The 25,146-nt window shown below is 39.1% G+C and overlaps 1 protein-coding gene across 2 annotated transcripts in view; it reads left to right on the top strand.

Moving 5' to 3' along the window:
* Positions 1-4,373: 4,373 nt before the first annotated feature.
* The window catches only part of LOC117291490 (cGMP-inhibited 3',5'-cyclic phosphodiesterase A-like), a 61,995-nt gene continuing 41,222 nt past the window's right edge, over positions 4,374-25,146 (top strand). The window contains exon 1 of one of the 2 annotated variants that reach the window (XM_033773228.1): positions 4,374-4,404. The gene's annotated coding sequence lies outside the window, so the exon portion shown is untranslated. Of the gene's footprint in view, positions 4,405-10,008; positions 10,053-25,146 lie in introns of those variants that run through there. The other variant, XM_033773227.1, reaches the window with a different exon arrangement.

The raw sequence follows: 25,146 nt of genomic DNA, 5'->3' as shown, positions 1-25,146 counted from the left end.
CCCCCCCCCCCCCCAACTGTGTTTAGTTCTTTGAATCTGAAAAAGTGAAGTGTGGAAACAGGGACGCAGATTTCTTTGATTGACAATAAGTAAATGAGATATGAAGACTAGACAGTGCATGTCTTTTCCAATAAAATCAGGAAATATTTGGTAGCTTGCTCATATTTTGCTGTGATTTCTGCCGATCTCTCCAGGATACACGAGGGCTGCGTTCACCCTCTACTGTACTTGGTTTAGTAAAAGGGTCATATAACCAATGGTCAGTTTGGTCGTTACCGTCCTTGTCATGGTAGTGAACTTGTCAAGTTCAAACCTAGACAATAGACAGTGCTTGTCTTTTCCAAGAAATATTTGGTAGCTTGCTCATATTTTGCTGTGATTTCTGCCCCTCTCCGGGATACATGACATCGGCTGCATGACGTTAATATGGTTTGGTCAATGTACTTATGCCCTAAATTCTCAGCTATTACAGATGAAAAGCTGCATAGTTTAGTAGTAAACTTTTGTCATTTCCGGCGGATCTTCCTGCTGATTTCGCAGGTGGCTGGAGGGGAGGGAGAAGTGAATCGAACGGGTCATGGTTTATGACCGGTAATGCCTTTGACTTTGACCAATTGACCAGTCCAAAGCAGACTCCACGATAGTCACTAGTGACTGATGCTATTTTGATGATGTCATAAAGTCTGGCATGTCCCTGGATCTCTAGCACTTTACTGGAATAATTGTCTGAATTATGCCTTCCTGTAAGGAAATATCAATTTGGGGGAAGAAAGTAAGGACTGTTTCTGCAAAGGAGGGATTTGGCAGTCGGTTTTCTTATTAAATTGTAGCACTAAAGAACGTCAGCCTGTCTAATAATTTACTCTTGAGTTTTACCGTATCACGATAATTATTGGAATCAAAGGTAAGCATGTAAACGCAGTGTGGCATAAAATGCGCACTGCACTGTATAACAAACAGGGACATTGAATTGACTGCCTGAATGGTGCAACCAAAGTTATTGTGATGACGCCGTCAGGTGAATAGGAAAAAGCTATATATGTAACTTGGTCATTTCACTAGTTCATCACCTTTTTCATTGGTCCATATTTCAAATGAAATAGGGATGCTTTTCGACACCTGCTGAACTAGCCAGTCAGAACACATTTGGAGCGAATTGTGACATTTCTATTTTTTATGAATCTCTGTATTTTACACTCAATTCAGCTTGTAGCTGCGATGTTTGAATGTGTTTTAATAAACCAATAGTTATAATAAATGCAAAGGAGTAAAAAAGCACTCTTTGAAGAGCTATATGAGGGACAACTCTTTTTCGAGTGGTCTTTCACTCTTGTAGATCGCATCTTTCTGAGTGATTTTTTTCACTCTGTCCTGGAGTGAAACCCCTCTAAAAGAGTGAAATAATCACCACTCTGTGAAAGAGCCATATGAGGGACAACTCAAAATGTAAAGAGTGGTGTTTTTCACTCTTTTTTAATTAGAGAGTGCATGTTCTCCTGAAGGGGCTACATGTTATTTTTGCACAGATTAAGGTTTATGTTTCTATCACAAAATGTTCAAAATGTGATGCACTTTGCCAGATTGTTGAGCTTTTAAATCCCTGTAGATGTTTTACGTCCCTGACATTTGACAGGTTTGTATTGTCCACCTGACTCATCATTGTCGCCTGTGTTTGTCATAAGGTCATTTCATATTGATGCCTGCCTTTTATTCCATAATGCCTTAACAGTTCAAAAACCTTTCCGTTTATCTAGATGAAATGAATCGTCCACAAACTGCAGCGTGAAAAACATCTTAGCTCCCCATTGAGACGATTTAAGCTGCCAATTTGCAACTCATAGTACCAGTTCATTACCGCCTACATCTGTGGGTATTTCTTCTTCTTGAGTCACTGTCCTTCCTTGGAATCATTCAATATTATCTTCCTCCTGCCCCTAATTCACCCTACCATCCTTACTACCTTCTTATATGTTTAATCTCCATCTTAATTTGTTTTTGTTTTTTCCAACGATGGACTCAAAAGTTAAAATGCAAACCTATTCATATATATTTTTGTGCTGTTTACCATTACACTGACGGGCATTTAGCACTGTTTAGGCCTACTCAGTACGTTCCTGAATTCTGTGAAAACGAAATCACAGGTATTACTCAGGTGGGATTCAAACCAACATTCTTTGCAATTCTAGAGCAATGCCTTACCAACTAGTCTACAGAGATTGCCCGATAGCTAGAGGCAGTTCAAATCCTGTGTTTGAGCAGCAAGCACTGCATTAATTCAATAAATTTTAATAATTTAATAGATGCACTTTGTGATGTCAAGATAAACAGCTGTTAAAAAGTATTTCAAAACTTGAAATTCAAAAAGGTTCATGTTAGATGTTCAATTTGCATCAGGGATAAAGAATATTAATTATGGTTTAACCCTTACACTGATGTGTTATTGAGTGTTGAGTACTGAGTACTAGGTATACAGCGTTAACACACACCAGGGTGTTCGTAAGGGTAAATTCAAATTAATATTCTTTCTACCCGATGCATATTTAACATCTAGCAAACCCATCCAGTTTTGAAATACTTTTTAACAGCTATTTTGTCTTTACATCACAAAAGTGCATTACAGAGTACATCTTCCCTAACTTGGCTTTAATGACATTGCAAGCGAGTACCAAGTTTGAACTACGTGCTCAAGGAGAAGCTTGGAACCACTCGAGTGTGAAGCAATTTCCCTCACTTTCCAACCTCTCTGCACTGACTACATGTAATACATTAATGTTGCCAGTTTATCAGTGGAAGTGTGTAGTTGCTTTGCCAACAACAGTTCTCTTGTGCGTGTAATTCATTTTACTTGAAGAGACAGTCGAGTAGCTAGTGTGCCTGGCATGTAGGATGTGTACGCGTAGCTCAAGGCTCCAGGCAGTCAGCGTGTCGTGTGGAAAGATTGCCTCCCAATCTTCAAGGGGGAATTTGAGTCCCCCGTTGTTCAAAAGTTGATTGGCACCAAAGGAAATTGTCTTGCGTCTCGGTTCTGTGAATGTTTCTTTAAAATTAGTGCCCCCATCTTTCCTGTTAATCATCCTCTACAAGGTCTTCTTGTAGTTTTTTTTTGTAACTGTTTCATGAATCTGTTTTGTAATGCTCCAAGGTTCCTAACATGGAGAGCGGGTCTGATTAAAGCATTCTGTCGTACCACTCCCTTGAGGGTGGTACGTATAGTGGTCAGCCTTTTCTGTTTATCTATTTCATCAGTTTTGGCTCAAGTCTTAATGCAAGCAAGACCAACAAGGGGGTTGGATTTGTTTGTTAAGTCATTCATTTTGGGTCGCATGGGTGGAAAATGCTAACCTCTCACCGTTGTGACCCTGGTTCGATTCCTGGCTAGGGCATAACGTTTTCTCTCCTATCATGAAGGTCTTACTTTTGGGCCCTCCGGTTTTCAGAGAAATCAAATACACTTTTGATTCCTGTCTGTGTTCCGTGGTCTTAAAGGTCGATGTGGCTGGCTGCCTAAGGCATTCTTTCATGCATGCGGTTTCGATCTTATTGAAGCCACATCCTTTTTGCAATTCAGCTTCACCAGCTGCAAGTAATGATGTTTAGCCTCCTGAATTCTTATCATCAGCTATTATGATTTGTTGGCATAAAACCACAATTTATCATCTTCACCAACATTTTTGAGGTAACACAACTGCAAACCTTTTTTCTTTTTCCCCGTGGTCCCTAGATGCCAAGATGAGGTAAGAATCAATCTTAACCTCCTTCCCTGCTTGAAGGACAGGAAGTTGACTCGATGATAAAATCTCTAAAACTCTTTGGCTAAACCCAACCTAGCTTTCAATCCAGCACGCCACTCATACAGTCCTGACACCCCGTTGAAGGTTTTTTTGTTTTTGTTATATCCCCGCTGCCCCCTCACTTAATACAAAGTTCCGCAGTGACTGGGCTCCCCCCCCCCTCTTCCTTAAATGCTACAATCCGTCCAGGATCTTTTTTTTCTAGCAAGGGGAGGGAGGGGGGTTAGTAAATCCAGTAACGTCAAACTTGGGGATGATTTCCTTTTTAGGGATACGCGCATTAACTCAAAGCCTAGTTTGAGGGACACTTTTTTCAACGTGTGCCCAATGCACAGGGCTCATTTCCTCTGCTGAGTCCGGCGCGCTAAACAGGGTCTCATTCAGTATTGCCTTAATAACAGTTCCCATTGCTGTTACTGCAATCTGAGACATGCCATCCGAGTGGTCCCGCAGGGCATTTCGCCGAACTGGTCGACACACCTGGTCAGGAGGGAGATGTCCTCCTAACAACTCCAGTCCAGTTATCCTGGTCCAGCAGAAGGAGGATCGCGATACCATGGAAGATTGGTTTGAAGAACACAGCACATGGGAACCATATGCCCCCGTAGCTGAGGTAATACACTCGTATTCACTTATAAAGGCCTAAGCATGAAAATATGGACACCTCGAACTTTGAAAACATATCATTTGAGTATTAACAAAGGTTAAGCTTGTTTTCTATAGACTACTTGACTCTCCCATGCCTATTTGTGTATTTCATTCCAATATTTAAATTAACTACTGTAAAAAGATTTCATCTTGAAAAGTTAATGTTAGGTGAAGGCAGGGTAAAGGCAGAGGAAGGTAATGCACTCAAACTTGACTAACCCTCGCAGCATGAGAAGTATTATTACTTCTGGAGTCATTCACATAATGCATGTTTTAAACACTTGATACTTAAAACCTGTTTTAAAAGACCAAGGAATCATTGTTGATATTAACTCTCTTGAGACCATTGTGGCCATAAGCAGCTTGCACCAAAATGCCCACAGCGGCTGCAAATGACCGCAATATTTGATCTTCTTCCATTCAAACAAAGAAGTTATATTGAAAGTCTTGTCCACTATTGACATTTTGTAATATTTCCCGTGTTGTTATACTATTTACATTATTTGTAAATCAAAACAGGCTGTAGGTTTTGTATAGTTATTGTGGACATTTGTAGTGAGAAAAAAGAGAGTACACAAATCAACCTTAGTAGCCAAAGTCTGCCGTCAATTTCACCAAACTCTCCGTAACTTAGGATTAATCTTAGTACTTAGGACGAGTAAAGTTACAGTTCCAAAGACGTAGCACCCATTGAACCCATCCTAAGTTAGCAGGGGTTACTCGTCATAACTCGAGATGGGATTAATCCTTGGGTTTTATGAAATTGGCTGCTGGACGATTATGCATATATATAAATGTTGTCTAAAATGATCAACCATAAACACTACTCAAAAGGCACACGTGGTGCTACCGCAGACCTCACCTAATTACACTCCGGCCATGCAAAGTTTCAAATCCTACAAACCTGATGTAAACAGAATCTGAGCGCAGGATCAACTTTTAGTTAGTCTATTGCAATATGTCAACAAATAAAGTTACATTTAATCAATCATTCAATGTTACCAACCAACTTATGCTAATCTGCCAAGAAATGGGTAGATGATGTTGTTTGTGTGTTTAGTATACAACACTTTGAAGAGCATTATCGTGGATGCCATTTCAGATTTTGAGGAGAAAAATTGAAGCAGGAATTCTGACATTGAGAACGTATCATGTTCGAACAGACAAACAGGATATTTGCCATTAATTCACAATGACTGGGGACTGTAACGGATATGGTTAAATCCCAAACGCACAATTGACACCCGGGGCTCCTCTGTGTCTCTCTATCTTTCTCTCTAAGGCCGTACATTCACTTTCAAGAAATGTTTCTACGAGTGTTGTATTACATGTTCTTTTTTTTTACAAAATCGGATTGACATTTGACTTTTTGGACAGTTTGTGTCAGGCTTTTTACATGTACATCCTATGATATTTGCAATTTTTTCAAGTCTATGTCTATGTTCCACATTTAAGGTAGTTGAACGCGCGACGTTTTGTTTGTAAACTTGGTCGGCGATTATTCACAACACAACTAACCGGAGAGGAGGAATCTGTATCAAACAAACATCTGGATCAATGTTTTGAATAAGATTTGTAGATTTGCCCAGTCCTTCCAAGGCAGTCCACTTTGCGCCTTACTTGTACAAAAGAGAAAACATCAATCAAGACGATAGGTTAGTAGTAGAACTTATGAGTAGTAACTAACATGGACGCTGATGTGTCTGCCACTTACAGGCCTCCGGAAATTCATTATAGATACGTTGAAGCTCATTGAAGCATTAAGGAACTAGACACTGTCTCTAGCTAGGGACAACTATTTATGCCCACTGAAGCATGTCAGTTGTGAATTGGCGCTGGGGAGATCATATCTTGGGAAGAAGGATATAGACCTTTGGATGGGATGTCTTAAAGACAGTGGACACTATTGGTAATTGTCAAAGACCAGTCTTCTCACTTGGTGTATCTCAACATGTACATAAAATAACAAATCTGTGAAAATTTGAGCTCAATCGGTCGTCGAAGTTGCGAGATAATAATGAAAGAAAATACATCCTTTGCTTTTGGATGGTTGATTTCGAGATCTCAAATTCTAAACTTGAGGTCTCAAAATCAAATTCGTGGAAAAAACTTCTTTCTCTAAAACTACGTCACTTCAGAGGGAGCCGTTTCTCACAATGTTTTATACCATCAACCTCTCCCAATTACTTGTCACCACTAAGGTTTTATGCGAATAATTATTTTGAGAAATAACCAATAGTGTCCACTGCCTTAAAAAGAGAGAATGGGGTCATTGTTAGGCCATTGTAAGGTCAAGTGTGATGAAATGACATATCGCCTTTTGAAATCTAGCTATGAATTTAGGGGCTGTCTCAGAGGGTTGAAACATCAGGCAATTTTAATTGCAAAAAAAAACCCCGAAAACAGTTGTTTTTCATTTATACCAAAGGTCTTTTTGGTGGTAAGCAGTTTGTAACGGCTTATTCTATTTTTTTATTTCTGTTAGATTGAAAGTTTTTCGTACTGACACACAAAACCTTTCCCGCAGAATGGTCTTTCAAAAAAGAAGACACAATCATGATCTCAATATGACCATTTTGCAAAAACCAAGTTCATCAGACCTTTGATTCCTTTCTCAAACGGACCTTGATTTCTGACCTTGATTGGGAATAAATTTCTTCCTTAATTCGCTGTTCGCAAATTACCCCCATTTCTTAGACTCCAAAATCGAAAGTCAAACTGGCTCCATTTTAATCTCATCAGTATCGACGTAAAGGGTACCCCCCCTGTCATGACTAGTGTAATTTTCAATCATTCCCGCTCCGATTAAACATCATTCAAAGTGTTCCCACGGCAACAGATTGATTTTCTTTGCACGTATCCTGAAGAGTAAAGGTAGAATAGCTTCGCCTAAGTTTCCTGGGCCTGCCAGTCGTTGAGATACAATCATTCTGAGGCAAGGAACGGGTCATTTCTAACCCATTTTCAACAGATTATCCAGCTTCATTTGAGAGAATTCTTTTGGATAATCTCATAATGGAATGTCTGACAGGGAGTATTGAACTACTGTAACAAGTTTATTACTGTCATCGTCTTGTGAAATGCGCAGGGAAATACGTGCTCTGGCACCTTAATAACAGTCCTTGATGTTGAGATGAGGTTTGCAGCTGTGTGGATTTCACAAAGAGTTAGGACTATTCTTATCTCGAGTTAGGACGACTTACATGTACGCGTCCTAACTTAGGACTAGCCATACGTTTTTGACATCTCCTAGGACTAGTCCTATCTCTTTGTGAAATCGACCCCAGGTTGTGATGCGTGGTTCAATTCATTGAGAGATTTGCAACCATGCGTTGAAACCAACGGTTCGTTTCAGAACCGCCGCAACTCATTTTAAGAGATTATCATTACATGGTGTCACCGCAAACCTTACTATCCTATTTCCACCATGCAAAGTTTCAAATCCTCGCACGATGAGGTTATAAAGTTGTACTTGAAATGAGTGAAATATAAAGTATCATAACAGAACATAGTGGGTGGTTAGATAGCCTTGATTCAAAGCTGTTGGCATGGTGTGTGCTGACAAAATCAGCATACATTGTGTAAACCTTGCGCGTTGCATTGTATCGCAGGCTTATTTATATCCCTGTAAGTTTCATTGCAACTTCACGCACTTACGCGTACGCGCGCTGAAAATGTATCAATTTTGAGTGTGCGCGTGTAACATGGGCGCACGTATAAACTGACGCCGAGCTCATGCGCGCGTTTTAATGCACAAGGAACAGCTATCGTCCAATCATTTGGCTCCTTTGACCCCAGTGAAGGCGCTGAACAGATCATTATTTAAAAGAGTCACTGGTCTCAAAGATCAGTAATGTGATTGACGCACAAAAGAGACGGGAACCATCAAAAGCTCAAACATGGCCCCTGAACATGTCTGGAAGTACCGCCGAGAGAAAAGTCACAAAATTTGGACAATTTTAGCCGTTTAATTCGCTAAAAAAGGTATTTATTAATGGAAATAACAGTGTTCGTACCCGGTCTTCACTGCGTGGTAATGACCTTGGTTGGTGGCTGGCGCTGTTAACGGACCTCGCCTCCGACTCGGTCCGTTAACAGCGCCAGCCCGGTCATTACCACACAGTGAAGACCGGGTACTCCCACTATTATTCCCTAATTAACACAAGCAATTAAAGCTGCCACTGACAAAATCCTTACAAAATTTTTATTTTTGTAAAGGCAGAAAAACCTACCCAGACCTTCAGGACTGACTTGCCTCCGAGTATGGAAGCACATGTCATTCCTAGCCACCACTTTGTTCATCTGAAGTGGCCCAACTCACGTTTTTGCACTCTGTTTTTAATGGCATGCGGCCCTGCCGCAGGGAAATACGGAGAGGAGTTGTTCGCTGGCAGATGTTTTTTTGGAGAAGGCAAGTGTCGTGATGGGCTGTTTGCGATGTTTTTTTATTCAACCGACACAAGATGAGTTTATTGATTCAAGTGTTGAAGCTAGAAGACAATGTTTATTAATATATTCATCCAACTTGGTCTGTCGCTTTAAATGTTTTCCAACATCCAGCCATTTGTTTTGTTTTTAAATTGTATATCGCTTACAAATCAGCATCCTGAGCTCTTTTTTTTTTAGCCGTCTCATCCAAGTTAGAATTTAAATTTTGGGGCGAAGGAATCCTAAGATTTTGTACTTTTTTTCTTCAGCCTTCCTTGAGGCTTTTCTCGTTGTCAGGTTGGTGAAGTATTCATATGTGGGGGGAAGAATTGCTCCCCAGGCATTTATGCAAAGTATTCTGAGAGTTGCGTCGCCCCTTGTCTGCTCATTTCCATTGTTATTGCCTTTCAATTGGAAATGCTGGCATATGACCAGCTCTGTATATTTTACCATTGGCCTTTTCCCATTGACATCACCGTTGTGTGGCTGATGTAAGCACAGGAGGAATTAATCTCCAAGATTGCGGTTTCTTACGTCAATCGCTAAATGTGAGGGACAAATTGGTCATTGTTTAGATGATGTACAGGGCAAGTTCTTAGCATTACATGTACTACTGCGTACTGGCCACCAGTAGGCAAGTACAAATAACATGTTGTTCTAAACAAAAACATGTTGTTCTGACGCAATTGTTGTATTAGAGATGCTTATCATTTGTGACTTAAAGAGAAGGTACACGTTATGTAATTGTCAAAGACCAGTCTTCTCACTTGGTGTATCCCAACGTAAGCATAAAATAACAAACCTGTGAAAATTTGAGCTCAATTGGTCATCGAAGTTGGGAGAAAATAATGAGAGAAAAAACACCCTTGTTGGACGAATGTGTGTGCATTCAGATAGGAATAAAAGACTTCTGGCTAGAAGTCTTACATTATTTTAGTGAGAAATTACCTTTTTCTCAAAATCTATGCTACTTCAGAGGGAGCCGTTTCTCACAATGTTTTATACTATCAACAGCTCTCCAATGCTGGCGACCAAGTCAGTTTTTAAGTTAATATTTGTTTTGATTAATTACTTAATGTGTACCTTCCCTTTAAAGCCCAGTTGCATGCTGATGCTTCCACAGAACTCTGTGCTTACTTCACCTCAAAAACCATTTGATGCCATCGCCTGTATACAGCACATTATGTGAGTGGCAACGCCATCAAAGTGGGCCCTCCTTCCCACCTTTAACAAGCCTGGTGGTTCATACTTCATGCGAAAGTGAATTCAAAGTGAATTTGTGTGACAGCGAATTTGCGTGACACAAACAATCAGTACGCGCCAATTTCCAATCTTGATGCCAGCAAAGTTGCTTCCCCTTTCGCAGTTCGCATGATGGCTTGCTCTGTGCATGAAGTATATGAACCAAGCTTTAATTGTTTAACCAACGTAATTGGAATGTCTTTGTGTATTTAACCATGTCAGAAGTTTAGACCTAGCTATATTGGATATGATTAATAACGTTTGTATGTAAAGTTAATATACACTTGGTTCATCTTCTCCCTAATGCAATCTTTGACTGAACAACTCCCTCAGTCAATCTCCCTCAATCCCTCAATCTTGTTGTGTTTTGACTATTTGAGAATCTTGCATATTTGACTATTCTACGTTTTAGAGATACAGTTAATGTGCAATTTGTTTGTCTTCTTACCAATGCAATATTTGCCTGAACTGCTCAATCTTGTTTTTGTTTTGGGGGTGTAGGACCTTTCATATTTGAATATTCTACATTTTCAATTATACAGTTAATTTACACTTGGATTGTCTTTTTACCAATGCAGTCTTTGCCTGAACAACTCAATCTTGTTGTTGTTTTTTGGGTGTAGAACCTTGCATATTTGAATATTCTGCATTTCCAAGATACCCGTCTGGTGATTGCTTAAACCTGGGCAGTATGGGACGGATGACTCACACACCTTACCCCATTCATTACCCATTACAGTTAGCTCTCAACAAGCTCCCTTCTGTCTCTTCATCACATCTCAACATCTCTTAAACCATTCCCCAACGGCATTTCAACGGAATATGCAAGCTGAGAGCTAAATCGTTTTGGGGGGACTGGGAACGAACAAAGAATTTGAACATTTATGAGCGGTAAATCCGTCTGCTTGATCCATTACGTGTCCAGGGTGTGGGAACATGTTCTATTCTTGAGACAGATTAGTCGTGTATGTGTGAATGATTTACATACATGTAGAAGGTACTAAAAAATAGCTGTGTACGTTTGACTATGGAAGTAGAATTCTACCTCCACGGTCTGATGATAGAAAAAAAGAAAGTGCTACCACTACCTTACTTTGTTTTACAAACATGGGTCATAGAATCAACAGAAGAATGCGCAATGTGCTACTTCAATAAAGTGTGTGAAACAGTACAACATCTTTTGTCATTAAAACCAATATTTTGTCAAACTGAGGGAATAACTTTATTTTTGTTCTCTCTGTTCAATGTACTGGATAGTTTGAAATGCTGGAATAGGATTCAAACTGCCCCTAGCTATCAGGCGAGGGTGGTCTAGTGGTGAAGACATCTGGTCAAGCGTGGCAACGGTCGTACTGTGGGTTTGAATCCCACCCGAGATGTGTCGCAGCATGTGGATTTATTTTGCAGCACCCCGGGAAAGTAATGAGTAGGCCCTACACAGTCCTGAACACACAAAACTCAAAGATTATTCTTTTTCCCTGATGCGTTTTTAACAACCACTCACTGGAAAAATCAATCAACCAATCAAGAAATCAATTAATAAATAATTAAGAAAATAGATGAAGAAACCAATAAATAATTTATTAAATAAGTAAATAAATAAATAAATATAATTTGAGAATTAAATAAATAAATGACTAAATTAACAAAAATAATAAATAATTTAATTAATTAATAAATCAATCAATCAATCAATCAATCAATCATTCAATATACGATTAAATCAATAGATAGATAATTAAGTGTAATCTTTAAACAATAAGTGATATACAATATATAAATATACAAATAAATTGATAGATCGAAAAATAAATACAACACAAGAAGAAAGGAAAGAGCAGTGTAATATGTAGAAGCTTGACATTTTCAAGCGAGAGACCTGCCAGGGACTTTGTGCAGCTTCCCTGCTTTCTTCCCTCCATAAATAGCTCTAAGTTTATTTGCTGTAGGATCCGTTGATCTGCTGCAGTTACAGCAACCTCATTGATTCTGATGGAGTTACCTAACCCTATGCTGTCAAACCTAAGTACACACCCTAGAAGGTTTATTAAGATGAAGTGTTGAGGGAACCAGACCGCAAGTACTCATTGCAAACTACATGTACCATGTGCTTTCCATAGTGTAAATTTGTCTACTTAAAGCTCCCCATCCTGTGTTTCCTCGCAGGTATTTATGGGCGAGGTCTTTATTTTTTCTAGTGTTTCGGCGAAGGCAAGAAAAACATCACTTTCGTTTTTCAATATTTGAGCATCTGAAAAGGCTGCACCGTAAAGACGTACTTCACTATAATTATCAAGCTATATCAGTCAGTTCCGTAGATAGTGATTTGTAGATCTGTTGAGTAAATTTGTAGATCTGTTGAGTAAATACAGGGCAAGAGAGGTTATAGCTCTTGCGTTGACACCTTACTTGATGCAGAATTAGAGTTAGGAACTACACTGCAACCCCTTTCTCACCGAAGGTCTGTAGCAAGCCTTTGCCGGTTTTACAGATATTTCCATGGTAAATGTTCCACCAGTCTTTCAAACCTTGTTCCTCCTGTCAGGGTGTTTGGGCGCGAGACCAGGCTCTCTGCTTATTCTCATCCTTATACTGTGGCTGTGCTGAGATGTAGAACAAAGAGCTACTCCAGTATTTTTTTTTTTCGTACTGCATCTCTTTGGAACTCCTTGCCTGGTGCATGTTTCCCTTCATCCTATGATCTTCCATCTTTTAAGAGGAATGTCAATTCCTACCTTCAGCTCCACGAGTTTCTGCATGTCTATGTTTTCTTCCTTGTAGCCCTTAACCTAGAGTGGCTTTTAGCCTTGTTTTGGGCGACTTGCATAACAAAATAAAATAAAAAAAAGCACCTCCGCACAGTGTGCATCTACCACATGGCGTATTGTGGCTGAGTGGTAGAGGGCACTGAACTCAAGCGGTTGTGTTTCTGATCAGTGGAGTGTGGGTTCGAGTCCTGGTCTTGACACTTCTGTGTTTACATGTATGCAAGACACTTAACCATTATTGCTTCTTTCTTCTGATGGAACCTAAAGCCGCAGGTCTTGTGTTGTTTTGTGCACATAATATGACCCAGTTACACTTATTGGTAAAGAGAAGGGGCTTGGCCTGGTGTTTCTGGGTGCGAGGCTGCCGAATTCACCACAGACTCTTGTAAACTCCTCCACGTTGCTACATAAATTGATCTCATATTTCCGTAGTTTTGGGTGTCAACTCATGTTCTTTTGACAGGAAGGCGTGTGTTAGTGCACTGTTCATCCTTAAATGGACAAATGGCCTTAAATATGACCTTATTGTATTGGAAGTAAATTATTGAAATAGAATGGAAGTAAACTTTGACTGATATGAGCGGGACTCTTTTAATAAAAATAATAATAAGAATAATAAGACTTGTAATGGGCACATATCCACATTCAAGGCGTTATTAATAAAGCATGTTTACCCTCAAACTTTGAACCCATTCTCTTTAACGCTTTGTTTGCCAGACAAAAATCCTAAGACCCACACTTAAACCATCTCAAACAAAATAAAAAAAGAGCAACACAATAATCTGATCTTTACCCTTGTTTAAATATAGTCCTCACAATAGTGTTTGTCTTGAATATTAAAAGGCATCAGCTAACACCTCGCTGGAACAGGGGAATTAAATCGCTTTAAGTCAAGTCAACAAGCATCATTTGGGGAGGAGGGGGGATGAGGGGGGGGTGTGGGCATGTAACTGCATCCAAATGACTAGGCTACTCTGTCAAGCTTAAAACAGGTGTGTGCGCTTTCTCAGGATTTTCCTTTATTTTAGGATTTTCTAAAAAATCTCCTTGAATCAAGCCTTTCAGTTTTCTTGTTGATAATTTTCTTCTCCTTTTTTTGTTTAAAACGAGTAATGGAGAACTGTTGATAGTAGAACGCATTGTACATGTTGTAAGAAACGGCTCCCTGTAAAGTAATTGCTCTCTCCACACAAATATGTGCAACAAGGGTGTGTGTTCTTTCAATATTCTCTTGCATCTTTGATGACCATTCGAAAAAAATTCACAGGTTTGTTATTTAATGCATACATGTATGTAGGGATATACCAAGTGAGAATACTGGTCTTTGACAATTACCAATAGTGCCCAGTGTCTATAACATCTAGGAGGTTTTGTAGCTAGCATAAAGTGGAACCCATCAGTCCCTCAAGCCGTTTTTCAGGATTTGTTATATTCTTCAAATCTCATCCCTTGTAAATAAGATGTTATCCATCTCTCCTAAAGCCAGGTCCATGTCTCGTTGTTTCAGAGACTGGCTCAGACTGAATAACAGAGCGATTATTAAAATAGAAGTAATTACAATTGGGAATTGCGGAGGAAATTTGTACTGAGAGCTTCCCATCACATGGGAGTCGCATGCATTGCACATGGATAATCCCTCTTGCAGGTTTTATCTGTAATTTGAAACTGTTGTTTCGCTCCCGTGGAAATTACCCTAGCAAAATTTATCGTTTGCATCTCCGAGTTAGCGTTGCTTCTGCCTGATTATAATAAAGAGTGTGACTGCGTGTTTGACAGTGTTATATACAGCTTGATGACTTCTATATAAAGCACAGAAATGTCTTGCTAACAAAAATAGCGTACCAGCCAAAATGAAATACAGTTACCATTGCTGTGAATGGTAATCATTTTCAAGTGAGTTATTTTCCAATTGTTTTTTTTTCAAACTTTATTTTAAATTTTACTTCCATAATAAAGCTGACTTCTTCAATCATACACAACTTTGAATGAGTTTTTGTATTATTTGTTTCTTCTACTTTCTGAGTAATTAAAATATTTAACTTATTCGCCACTTTGCCCAGGATAGATCCATGTACAAATACCTTTAACAACTTAAAACTTGTTTGTATACTATATATTCATATGGGAAAAAAAGAAGGAAGAACCAATTTAGTTGGAACTACTTCAACGTGTCAGACCTTTTCCTGCAGCAGGAGTTTGCTAGCCAATAGAATATAAATCCAAACTTGTGTACACTTCTATATTTGGGCTGTCCAGATGATGTGTATTTCTATTTGATTTGAGGAATTTCCGAGATGTTGCCCTGTTGCCTCAGGCACTTTGCCTGACAACTACACAAGCCGCCTTAACACTCACAACTCACATCTGGCGAAATTTTTTGTCACTCTCATCATTAGAGTATTATTATAATTCCAATCACATCTCGTGCTCGTTGGGACGGATTTTTTGTGTGTCCTGACAGGCGCTTGCAATCTTAATGTCAACTCCTGTTACGTGTAGAGCGGCAGACCACAGCTTTCCTCATCAGTTTTTCATTTGCGCCATCTGTACCCATAACTTCACATCTCATTACAAAAGCATGCTGCGCCACCTCTCTCATGACACTTGGGCCTTGCACCCGCTCCGTGTTTTTCTGAAACCTTCATTTTTTTTCTCTCTCTCTGCTACCGTCTCCCGGACACTCCTCATCAGGCGGGAGAAGCGAAAAAAAAAAACTGAATGACCAAAAAGAGTGTGTCAATCACAAGCTGATTAGCAAAGAGGCATTTAGTAAGCAGCAAGTGGTACACGTTGAGTGTGAGGGGGAAGGTATTGGGGAGCTGTTTGCGAAGCACTTGAAGGGCTGCTAACCTTTTCTCAAGAGCAATGTCCAGAGAGTGATAGTGAATCTGTTTTTATTGGCCGCTACGTGTTCTCAATTTTTAACTGTCACAGTCTTTTCCTGTCCGACTTCTTTTCTTCTTATTTTAGTAGATGTTCATGTTTTTTTTTTTCTGAAATAAATTAAGTGAGTCCGGGTAATGCTTCTTTTAAGTGCATGTTTGCATATGCTGCCACCATACTGCCAGAATCAAGAATCTTTAAAAGAATTCACAGAAGTGGTGGAAAAAGAAAGTGCAACATGTAAATACATGGCCATCCATGCACTGTTATATCCTATAACTGTGTCACAGTTCAATTTGTAAAAACAAACATCCATGTAATATTTGAGTGAGTAAACTAGTGTCATGAAGTAAACATTTTTGGGGAAGGGAGATGAGATAGACTTCAAAATGTTCAGTCAACACTTGCCGTCGATTTAACAAAACTCTTCCTAAACTTAGGATTTATCTTAGGAATTAGGATGAGCTAAGTTCCATGTTCATAGACGTTAGGATGCATTGAACCCATCCTAAGTTAGGACGAGTTACTCGTCCTTACTCGGGGTATGATTAATAATAATAATAATAATATTGAAGTCTTATATAGTGCACGTATCTACCAAACAAGGTACTCAAGCGCTGAGTATATACAAACTTTCAGAAAGATAGGTTATTGCAGTGATGAATTTTGAGACCCAATTAGTTAGCCCCTTATAAGGGTTTTACAAGGTGCTACGACGCATTAAGCAGCCACAGCCAGGAACACTGGGGCGAACCCATTCTCTTTTCCTAGTGTTTTGTGAAATTGGCTGCAGGCACTCTTTATTACCTGCTTATTCTTACAATTGCATCGTTCCCTAGGCTAATAGTTTCATACTCTCAGTATCGGCCCCTCATATGGACTAAAAAATCACCTAATATTTGGTTTAATGTGCAAAAACCAAAAAACCAATTTTATATTTCACTTTCACATAATACCTTTAATCTTGTGAATTTGATCTCCCTTTATAGCCAATCCAGTGTTTTAAGACTAAGATTTAAACTGATCTGTACAATCAAATTTAAACACCAACTATTATTTGATTGAACTTTGAGTTTGTGACACCAAAGAAAAAACTACTTAGTTTGAATCCTGCCCAGGTGATTTTTGCCTGTGGATCTTTTCTTAGACCTAGGGGAAAGCACTGAGTGTACAGTACTTAACACCCACCGGTGTAAGAGTAAAAACATAATTATATCAAAACTTTCCTTCTCAAGTATATAAATTGAGAAAGAAAACATCCAAGTGAGGTTCTTATTATTATTTAATCAGCAATTACCATTTACATTTTCTGCCCGGGTCGTTAAAAAAACACCACGTTTCCCCCGCCTTGATTAAGTTACGGCCAATATAGCGGTAAATTTGTTTGGAGTCGTTTGGGTGTATTTATGACAAAGAATTGAATTCACCTGCTTGGAGGACCTATCATATATGATTTGGTTTATGTGAAGTGAGATTTATGACTCGGGGCTATATCTACCCGGTACACACGCTGTGGGTACTGACGATGAGGCAGACATTATCGAATCTTGCGCATCAAGCCCGGGACCGTGAAACCAACCAACTGTGTGCATCCATCTTCATTTGACTTTCAGTGTTAATAAAAAAAAAAACTAAGTTGAAGTTATTTGTGACTGAGGCGTGCCGTTGCGTGAGTAAAATGTTATTGGGAGAATCACTCAAGTGTTAGGCCTTTTCAGTTGATGTTTCGCTTGTTGGTCAAAGTGTTTTCTCGTCTGATGGGTGTGTCATAACCAACCCATCGGGGTTGTTGTTGCAACCGAGGAAGAAACCAACACTGCAGAAATAAATTTGCACTCAAGCCAATCAAGATTATATTTACAAAATATTACAAATTTATTTACAAAACAATACTGCTCTCTGAGTTCCTTTCAGTGGCCACTGCTTAAACAACGAAATTCACGCCTCAAACTACAATAAATCCAACCTTCAAAATTTACTACTTCCAATCCACAAAGTCAGTCACCCCAACTCTTAGCTTTTGGAGTTACAGACTCCGAGTGCTCTTAACTAGTTTCTCAGCTTCCTTCTTCTCGATAAATTCAACAATAATATATATACAGTACTTTGCAAATTCTCAATGATTCAACAATCTATCTACAGTACTTTGCAAATTCTCAATGTTTCAACAATATATCTCCTGTGCGTTGCAAGTTCTCAATAATCCAACAGTATATCTCAAATAGTTTGCAACTTCTCCATAATTCGACAACATATCACAGTACTTTGAAACTTCTCAATAATTCGACAACATATCACAGTACTTGGTAACTTCTCAATAATCCAACAAGTGTTCAACAACTGTCTAATCTAAGGGTTAACCTCACTCCTTAGGCTCTTCAACTCTCTCGTTGAATCTACACTATCATAGTTCATCAATGTTCGTACAAGTGTTCATTGGATGTTCATCTTGGCATTCTTTCCCAGTTCCAGATTATCCAGTTCAATTGATGCAAAGGTTTCGCCTCTCCGGCTTTCTCATTCACCACCATAGCTCAGTGTATGTTGGCCGACAGTCCCATGTGCTTTCTCTAATACATGTTACAAGGGCGTCAAATCCTCCACTCTCGGAAGTTACTAGCCGGGTGGATAAGGGCCATCTATAATAATTAAAAATGAACCAAAACTGTACAAGAACAAGGTCGCTAACATTATGGGATGGTATCGGCACGCTTTCCAATAAAACAATGAAAAATTATCAAACTTGCAATTCTCCGCTTTTGGACCAATAGGGCCACTGATTTTCCGCGATCGCGGAAAACGGACGGAATTCGCGGAATCCGCCCTTTGAAACGGAAAACGGGATTTCAGAAAATTTGATTTTTTATTTATTTTTTTTTTTCTTGACGCCAAAACTATTGAAATTGCATTCTTTATTAAGATTCTTTTTGTTAAACTAAAAAGGCATCAGAAATCAGACCATTAAAAAGTACGAGATCGTAACCGTGGATCATTCTGTTCTACTTCACACCATCCTCAATGTTTACACACATGATGTACACACGTTGTTAACATGGTTAAGCGAAGGGCATTATTCGCGGCTCGTTTTAAACATTTTTTGTTCACCCAAATTGCATTTTCTCCCTCTCTTTTACCAACAATCATACACAAACTAGCTTACCTATGATCTATAAGAACACATACAATGTTTTTTCATCTCGGAAAGGTCTAAAATAAAACCGTAAACTGTCAACATTCTGTCGCCAAAGCGAAAACAAAATGGCTGACATTTTGTTTGTGGATGGAGAATGGTCACGTCCATAGACTTGTTTCCAAGTCTTTGATCATGCTGAAACAGCGCCCTCTTGTGGATACACTCCTGTCATTAGCCTACAATGTGGCTGATGCAGAGAATCAACTGCAGTTTTAGACTTGGAATCAAGTCTATCACATCATGTGCATTGATACTGCAGTCACAGTGCAACCTTTTTAGAACAGCAGTATACAAAATAATCCACAATTATAAAAAAAAGTATTTTTTTGAAATTTGTCAGTTCAAATGAACATTTTACGAAGTCAACAGTGCAACTTATCTCAAATTGTTTTTTATAAGTGTGTCCCTGGGTATTAAACAACCTTTTATCTAATTAAAAAAACATGAAACGGAATTTTTTGTGCCTGAAACGGAATTCATGTTTTTGCCAAACGGAATTTGCACTTTTCTGAAACGGAAAATCAGTGGCCCTAGACCAACAATTCCTTTAAACAAAAATGCTTTTACAAAATGCTTTATATTGAATGAAAAATACTACTTCAATCCAATGGGTTCCTCCATACACATAATTAACTTACGATTTGTCGAGCTCAGTCCTCCTCTGTGCCTCACCAGAACTTAACGTCTGTGCTGTAGCAACGCAAGCAGAACTCTAAATGCATAGCCCCAACTTCCTACACATCACCCCACTCACTTCAGAACGGGTACTCTGCACATCACTTCACTTTCTCCCATTCATATACAACACCACCACTATCTACACTCAAGCATACCAGTGAAATTCTCAAGACATTCCTGAGAGCCAACGCCCCAAGGAAAACAAAGGACCCCCCTAACAAAAAGCCTTTGTGCTTGCATTGCAAGTTATACTGCTGCACAGTAGCACTTGCCCACCTGTCCAAACTATTTACAACATTTCAACACAGTAGCTGTAGCAGCTGCACAGTAGCCAGTAGCGCTTGCCCCAGCAGTTGCACAGTAGCAGCTCGCGTTAGCACTATTTACAACAGCAAATCATGGCCCTATATTTTAGTGTACCACAATATATACATTTCCAACTGCTTCCATTAGTCAACCTGTGACAGGGTGAGACATTCTAGCAAATCAAGATGTCTTAAAAGAAGATCTTACGGAGTGTTAGGCCTTTTCAGTTGATGTTTTGCTTGTTGGTCAAGGTGTTTTCTCGTCCGATGGGTGAGACATTCTAGCAAATCAAGATGCCCTAAAAGAAGATCTTACTGAGTGTTGGGCCTTTTCAGTTGGTGTTTTCTCGTTTGATGGGTGAGACACTCTAGCAAATCAAGACGTCTTTAGAAGATCTCCGTTTGTTGGATTTTCTGTATTTGGGACGGTTGATTTGGGGACCAAACTGAGCACCAACCAGGTACCTTACTACCATATTTTATTCCGATCGTGGGTGATCAGGTGATACTCTATTAAATCAAAACGTCTTTTGATAAAAAAGGTTTCTGTTGATTGGATGTTTCTGTATTTTGGCACCATTGATTTGTCATTTGGGGACCATAGTCACCAATCAGGCACCTTTACAACCTTATTTTATTCCGATCTCGGAGTACTTGAGGCAGAAGGATAATTTGGTCACTTCCCACGAAGGGCTTTAGTTGCTTTGGTGATTTTCTCTAACCTCTCTGGAAGGATGGGGCTCTGTTAAAATCAAGAAAGAGTAAATTTATATGATATTATAGAAACAACAAATGAAGCACACATGTCACAGTGTTTGGAAGCTCGACACCTGTTCTTGGTCCAAGACGTTAATTTGTGTTGGCTGAACTGAACTGTCACAGTCAAACCCTAGAGGGCGCTGTTCCATAAACCTGACTTGCCTACAAACTGCTCACAAAACAGCAACAGTTGAAGTTTATTGGTTATGAGACATAATTATATAACACCATGGTCTACAAGGTGCTACATTGCACTCAGCAGCCACTGCCAGAAATACCGCGGCAACCCCTTCTCTTAGATGATAAGTGTAACTGTGGTTTCTTTTACGCGCATTACACGACACAGTCTTACATGGCATCCAAAGGACAAAGCAATAATGGTTAAGTGTCTTGCTGTAGGACACCTGGGACTCAAACCCACACTCTTCTGACTAGAAACACCAGAGCTTGAGTCCGGCGCACTTGAGTTGCAGTGCTGCGTACTACATGGCAACCACATGAGAATGTCTTGCTTGAAGACTAATGTAAAGGAAGAATACAGATTTGTGGGCAACTTTGATTACGAGGCTGACATATAAAGCACGATTTATAAGAGGTGGCCCAGTTGGAAATGGGGTTAATTTTGGGTTGTAGATTAGGTGCAAGGTGTTATTAACAGCAGAGGACCTGCTTGTTGTTCAGGTTTAAAGACAATTTGTTTTTATCAATCACAATTTTAGTGATTTAAGGTTGTATGAGGTTAATTGATGTATACAGTAGTATGAAAACGACAATTGAATCTGGTTTCAGTACCTAGTGTTTAAAGAACCTTGTGAGCCCATGTAGTCCATGTCTTCCATGTGGCATAGAGACAAATATTCTCCCTTTGGAGACTGTTAGTGTAACTATCATGGAGGTAGACTGCCATGGTACTATGGACACCTTTTGGTAATTGTCAAAGACCAGTATTCTCACTAGGTGTATCCAATATGCATCAAATAACAAATCTGTGAACATTTTGTTGAATGGTCATCAAAGTTGCAAGAGAATAATGAAAGAAAAAACACCCTTCTTACACTTCTTAGTGTGTAGGTTCTTAGCTATAAGCTCAGGGTTCTAGTGTCATAGAGGTAAATTGACACTGTTTGCGTTTTACTAGGAACCCTGATACCCCAGTGTTCCAAGACATTCATGTAGAGGCAAATTGATTTGTGTTTGTGGGTAGGTTCCAGTAGTTTTTTTTTTTAAATAACATGTGAGCCTTGTGACAGTGTTCCAAGTGAAAATAATGCAAAGCTGTTTGTGTAGGTTCTAGTAGTAGCTCGTACATCAGAACCCTGAAAGCCAGGTTCCTTGTGGCATAGTAAAGAGGCAAATTGTGTGTAGGCTCGGACCTTCATCGTGCTGCCTCCATCTTGGTCATGTTCCTTATGTCAAATAACAATAATGAATGCTAATAATAATTTTGCAAATAGGAACCAGAATATTTTGTTCTTCCAGCCTCGGATTGGTTGTTGGAGACATTTAAGATGGCTGCACCTTGGTAAAGGTATAAGAACTCTGAGCCCAGTCGTCCACTAAAATAAAGGTGGCTAGTGTTATATGAACCCTTTTTGAGCCCAGTGTTCCTTGTTGCACCTACCTCCATGGTTGCACTGAGGCAAACTGTTTGTGAGTGGGTATCAAGTTTAAGGCCCAACATAAGCATATGACAGGAAGTATGATCATGATCCACTGGTGACTCAAAGGTACTGAAATCTGTTATCATACGAATTGGGCTCTTCAAGTGTGGAAGTTTAACAAGATTCTTCCAACTTCTAAAAACTTCAAATCACTTCTCTGAAGGAAAGCTTCAAACAAACTAAAAACTGAACGTTGATTCTCAAGAACATTTTTGTTTAATTTATACTTCGAGAGACCCCCCTTTTGACCATGGATTACGATACTAAATAAAAATGTTAGGCATTCAAGAGTTGTGGCATTCAAGAGTTGTAGCTTTCAGACTTGTATGTCTCCGAATGCATCTTACATGAATACCAGCACGTTTCGATGTAAACATCAACTCCGGGAGTCTCAAGAGTCTCGACCGGCTTGTTTTGACGTCATTCTACTGGAGACCAAGTGAACACACACTTTCTCAGCAATGCACATTAATCATAAACACTTCCCTTCTCACCAGTAAACATTCATCTGTGACCCTCTTAATAAACCATTCATGTTCAATAATACTTCACTTGTGTGTTTGTCATGGTGAATGTACGTGGACATGTTGATAATATTCGGGAGTTTGGATGTGAGAGAATGTTAGGGAAATTGATTGGAAAGTCTGGCGGTCTGGACAGTTGACAAGTGTAATCTAAAGCTCTTGCCTGGTATGTCCACAGTGTCCTTGTTTTAAAAAAAGGTTATCAAATGTGGAAATCTACTTCAAACCACACAACTTTAACAGTTATGAATTTTTACCGAGTGTGGGTTTCCTCAACTGTAAGGGTCCCTTTTCTTCCATAATAGTTCATATTTTCTTTTTAACAGATGTTCGTTTTCGAACGGGATAACGAATACTGTTTCGTTGTACTTATGTACACATACATTGTACTGATTCTTTAAAGACAGTGGACACTATTGGTAATTATCAAAGACCAGTCTTCTCACTTGGTGTATCTCAACATATACATAAAATAACAAACCTGTAAAAATTTGAGCTCAATCGGTCGTCGAAGTTGTGAGATAATAATGAAAGAAAAAAAACACCCTTGTCACACGCAGTTGTGTACTTTTAGATGGTTGATTTCGAGACCTCAAATTCTAAACTTGAGGTCTCGAAATCAAATTCGTGGAAAAAAACTTCTTTCTCGAAACCTATGTCACTTCAGAGGGAGCCGTTTCTCACACTGTGTTAGAGGGCCTACCATCAAACTCTCCCCATTACTCATTACCAAGTAAAGTTTTATGCTAATAATTATTTTGAGTAATTACCAATAGTGTCCACTGCCTTTAACGTAAAATGTTGCAGCACCTGCAGCTTAAATATAGGACTCAAAATGCCTTTATATCAACCAAGCAAGCTCATTGGTAAGACATGTGCTGGACAATAAAAAAGTTTGTTGGTTCTCATATCCCACCAAATAAAATGTTGTGGGGGGGGGGGGGCACTGAGTACATGTAGCTTATACAGTAGTAATCACACATTGATGTATAACGCAAAGAGTATTCAGGTTTTCATCTTTAATATTTCAAAATTACCTTCAATTAGCGCTTAAAAATCAAATGAAATTGTTCACCAGAATTTAAGAAAAAGGATCATGCTCTTTGATTATCACTTGAGATGTTTCCATGCCTGACATGATGGTGTGTCATCAAATCATTTGCCTTGAAGAAATCCTCACAGTTTTCTCGAAGGGGTACCATCTTATCTATCTGCATGGTGTGAGTACATCTCAATATAATAATAATAATGAAATATTTATAGAGCACCTCAAGGCGCTTCTCATGTAAAAACAGTAAAAGCAAAAACTTAAGTTAACAGCAAAAGGTATTACGCAAGTGACAAGATTCTTCACAGTTCATTTGAAAAGCAGACAGTCATCTTCATCGCATGGCAAAACCCCAACAATGGGTCTTCTTTAATATAAAGTATAGGAAGCATTGTTTAGTTTCAATCCCACCCTACAGATGACATTTCAATTATGAACTCCTTTTACCACCGCGGTCGGACCGACCTATAGAAAGCGGCGAGCTCAAACGCACGAAGGGCGTGCCCTGTGGGAACTAATGGGACTTGCGTAGAGAGATAGCGAGAAGAGCGAACAAATTAAGACTGTGTTGTGTTTAAGGCACTTGACACTATTGGTAATTACTCAAAATATCTGTTAGCATAAAAACTTACTTGCTAACGAGCAATGAGGAGATGATGAGAGCTAGTTTAAATATTGTGAGTAAGGGCTCCCTCTGAAGTAATTTAGTTTTTGAGAAAGAGTTATCTCTCACTCAAAAAGTATTTAAAGACCTCAGCTGAAGCCTTTTGTTATGCATTTGAAAGCATACAAAGTAATGCAACAAAAGGTTATTTTTTATTCATTATTCCGTTCTTGCAAATTTGATGACCGATTGAGCCCAAAATTGTACAGGTTTGTTATACGCATTTAGTTGGGATACACCATAATTATGTGAGATTACTGGTCTTTGACAATATTACCAAACGTGTCAAGTGCCTTTAACTCCCCAGCTGCAAGATTGAATTGTACATGTTTGTGTATTTCTCTTGAGGCTGTAAATAGATACCGCTCTGTGGGAAATGAACTGTGTATTGAAGGTCTGATCATCAACATTGTTGAATCCATTAGTGGAGACACTGGCCGTCATGAGCGATTGTTGTCAAGATTTTTTCAATTTCCATTTTTTGTTTTCTCATTAATTCATAGAGACAAACAAATAGCAACTGAAAGTGTCTGGTGACAATAACTGTTTCTAGT

Source organism: Asterias rubens, chromosome 6, assembly GCF_902459465.1.
Source record: "Asterias rubens chromosome 6, eAstRub1.3, whole genome shotgun sequence".
Lineage (NCBI taxonomy): Eukaryota > Metazoa > Echinodermata > Asteroidea > Forcipulatida > Asteriidae > Asterias > Asterias rubens.
This window is presented reverse-complemented; position numbering and strand designations above follow the sequence as displayed.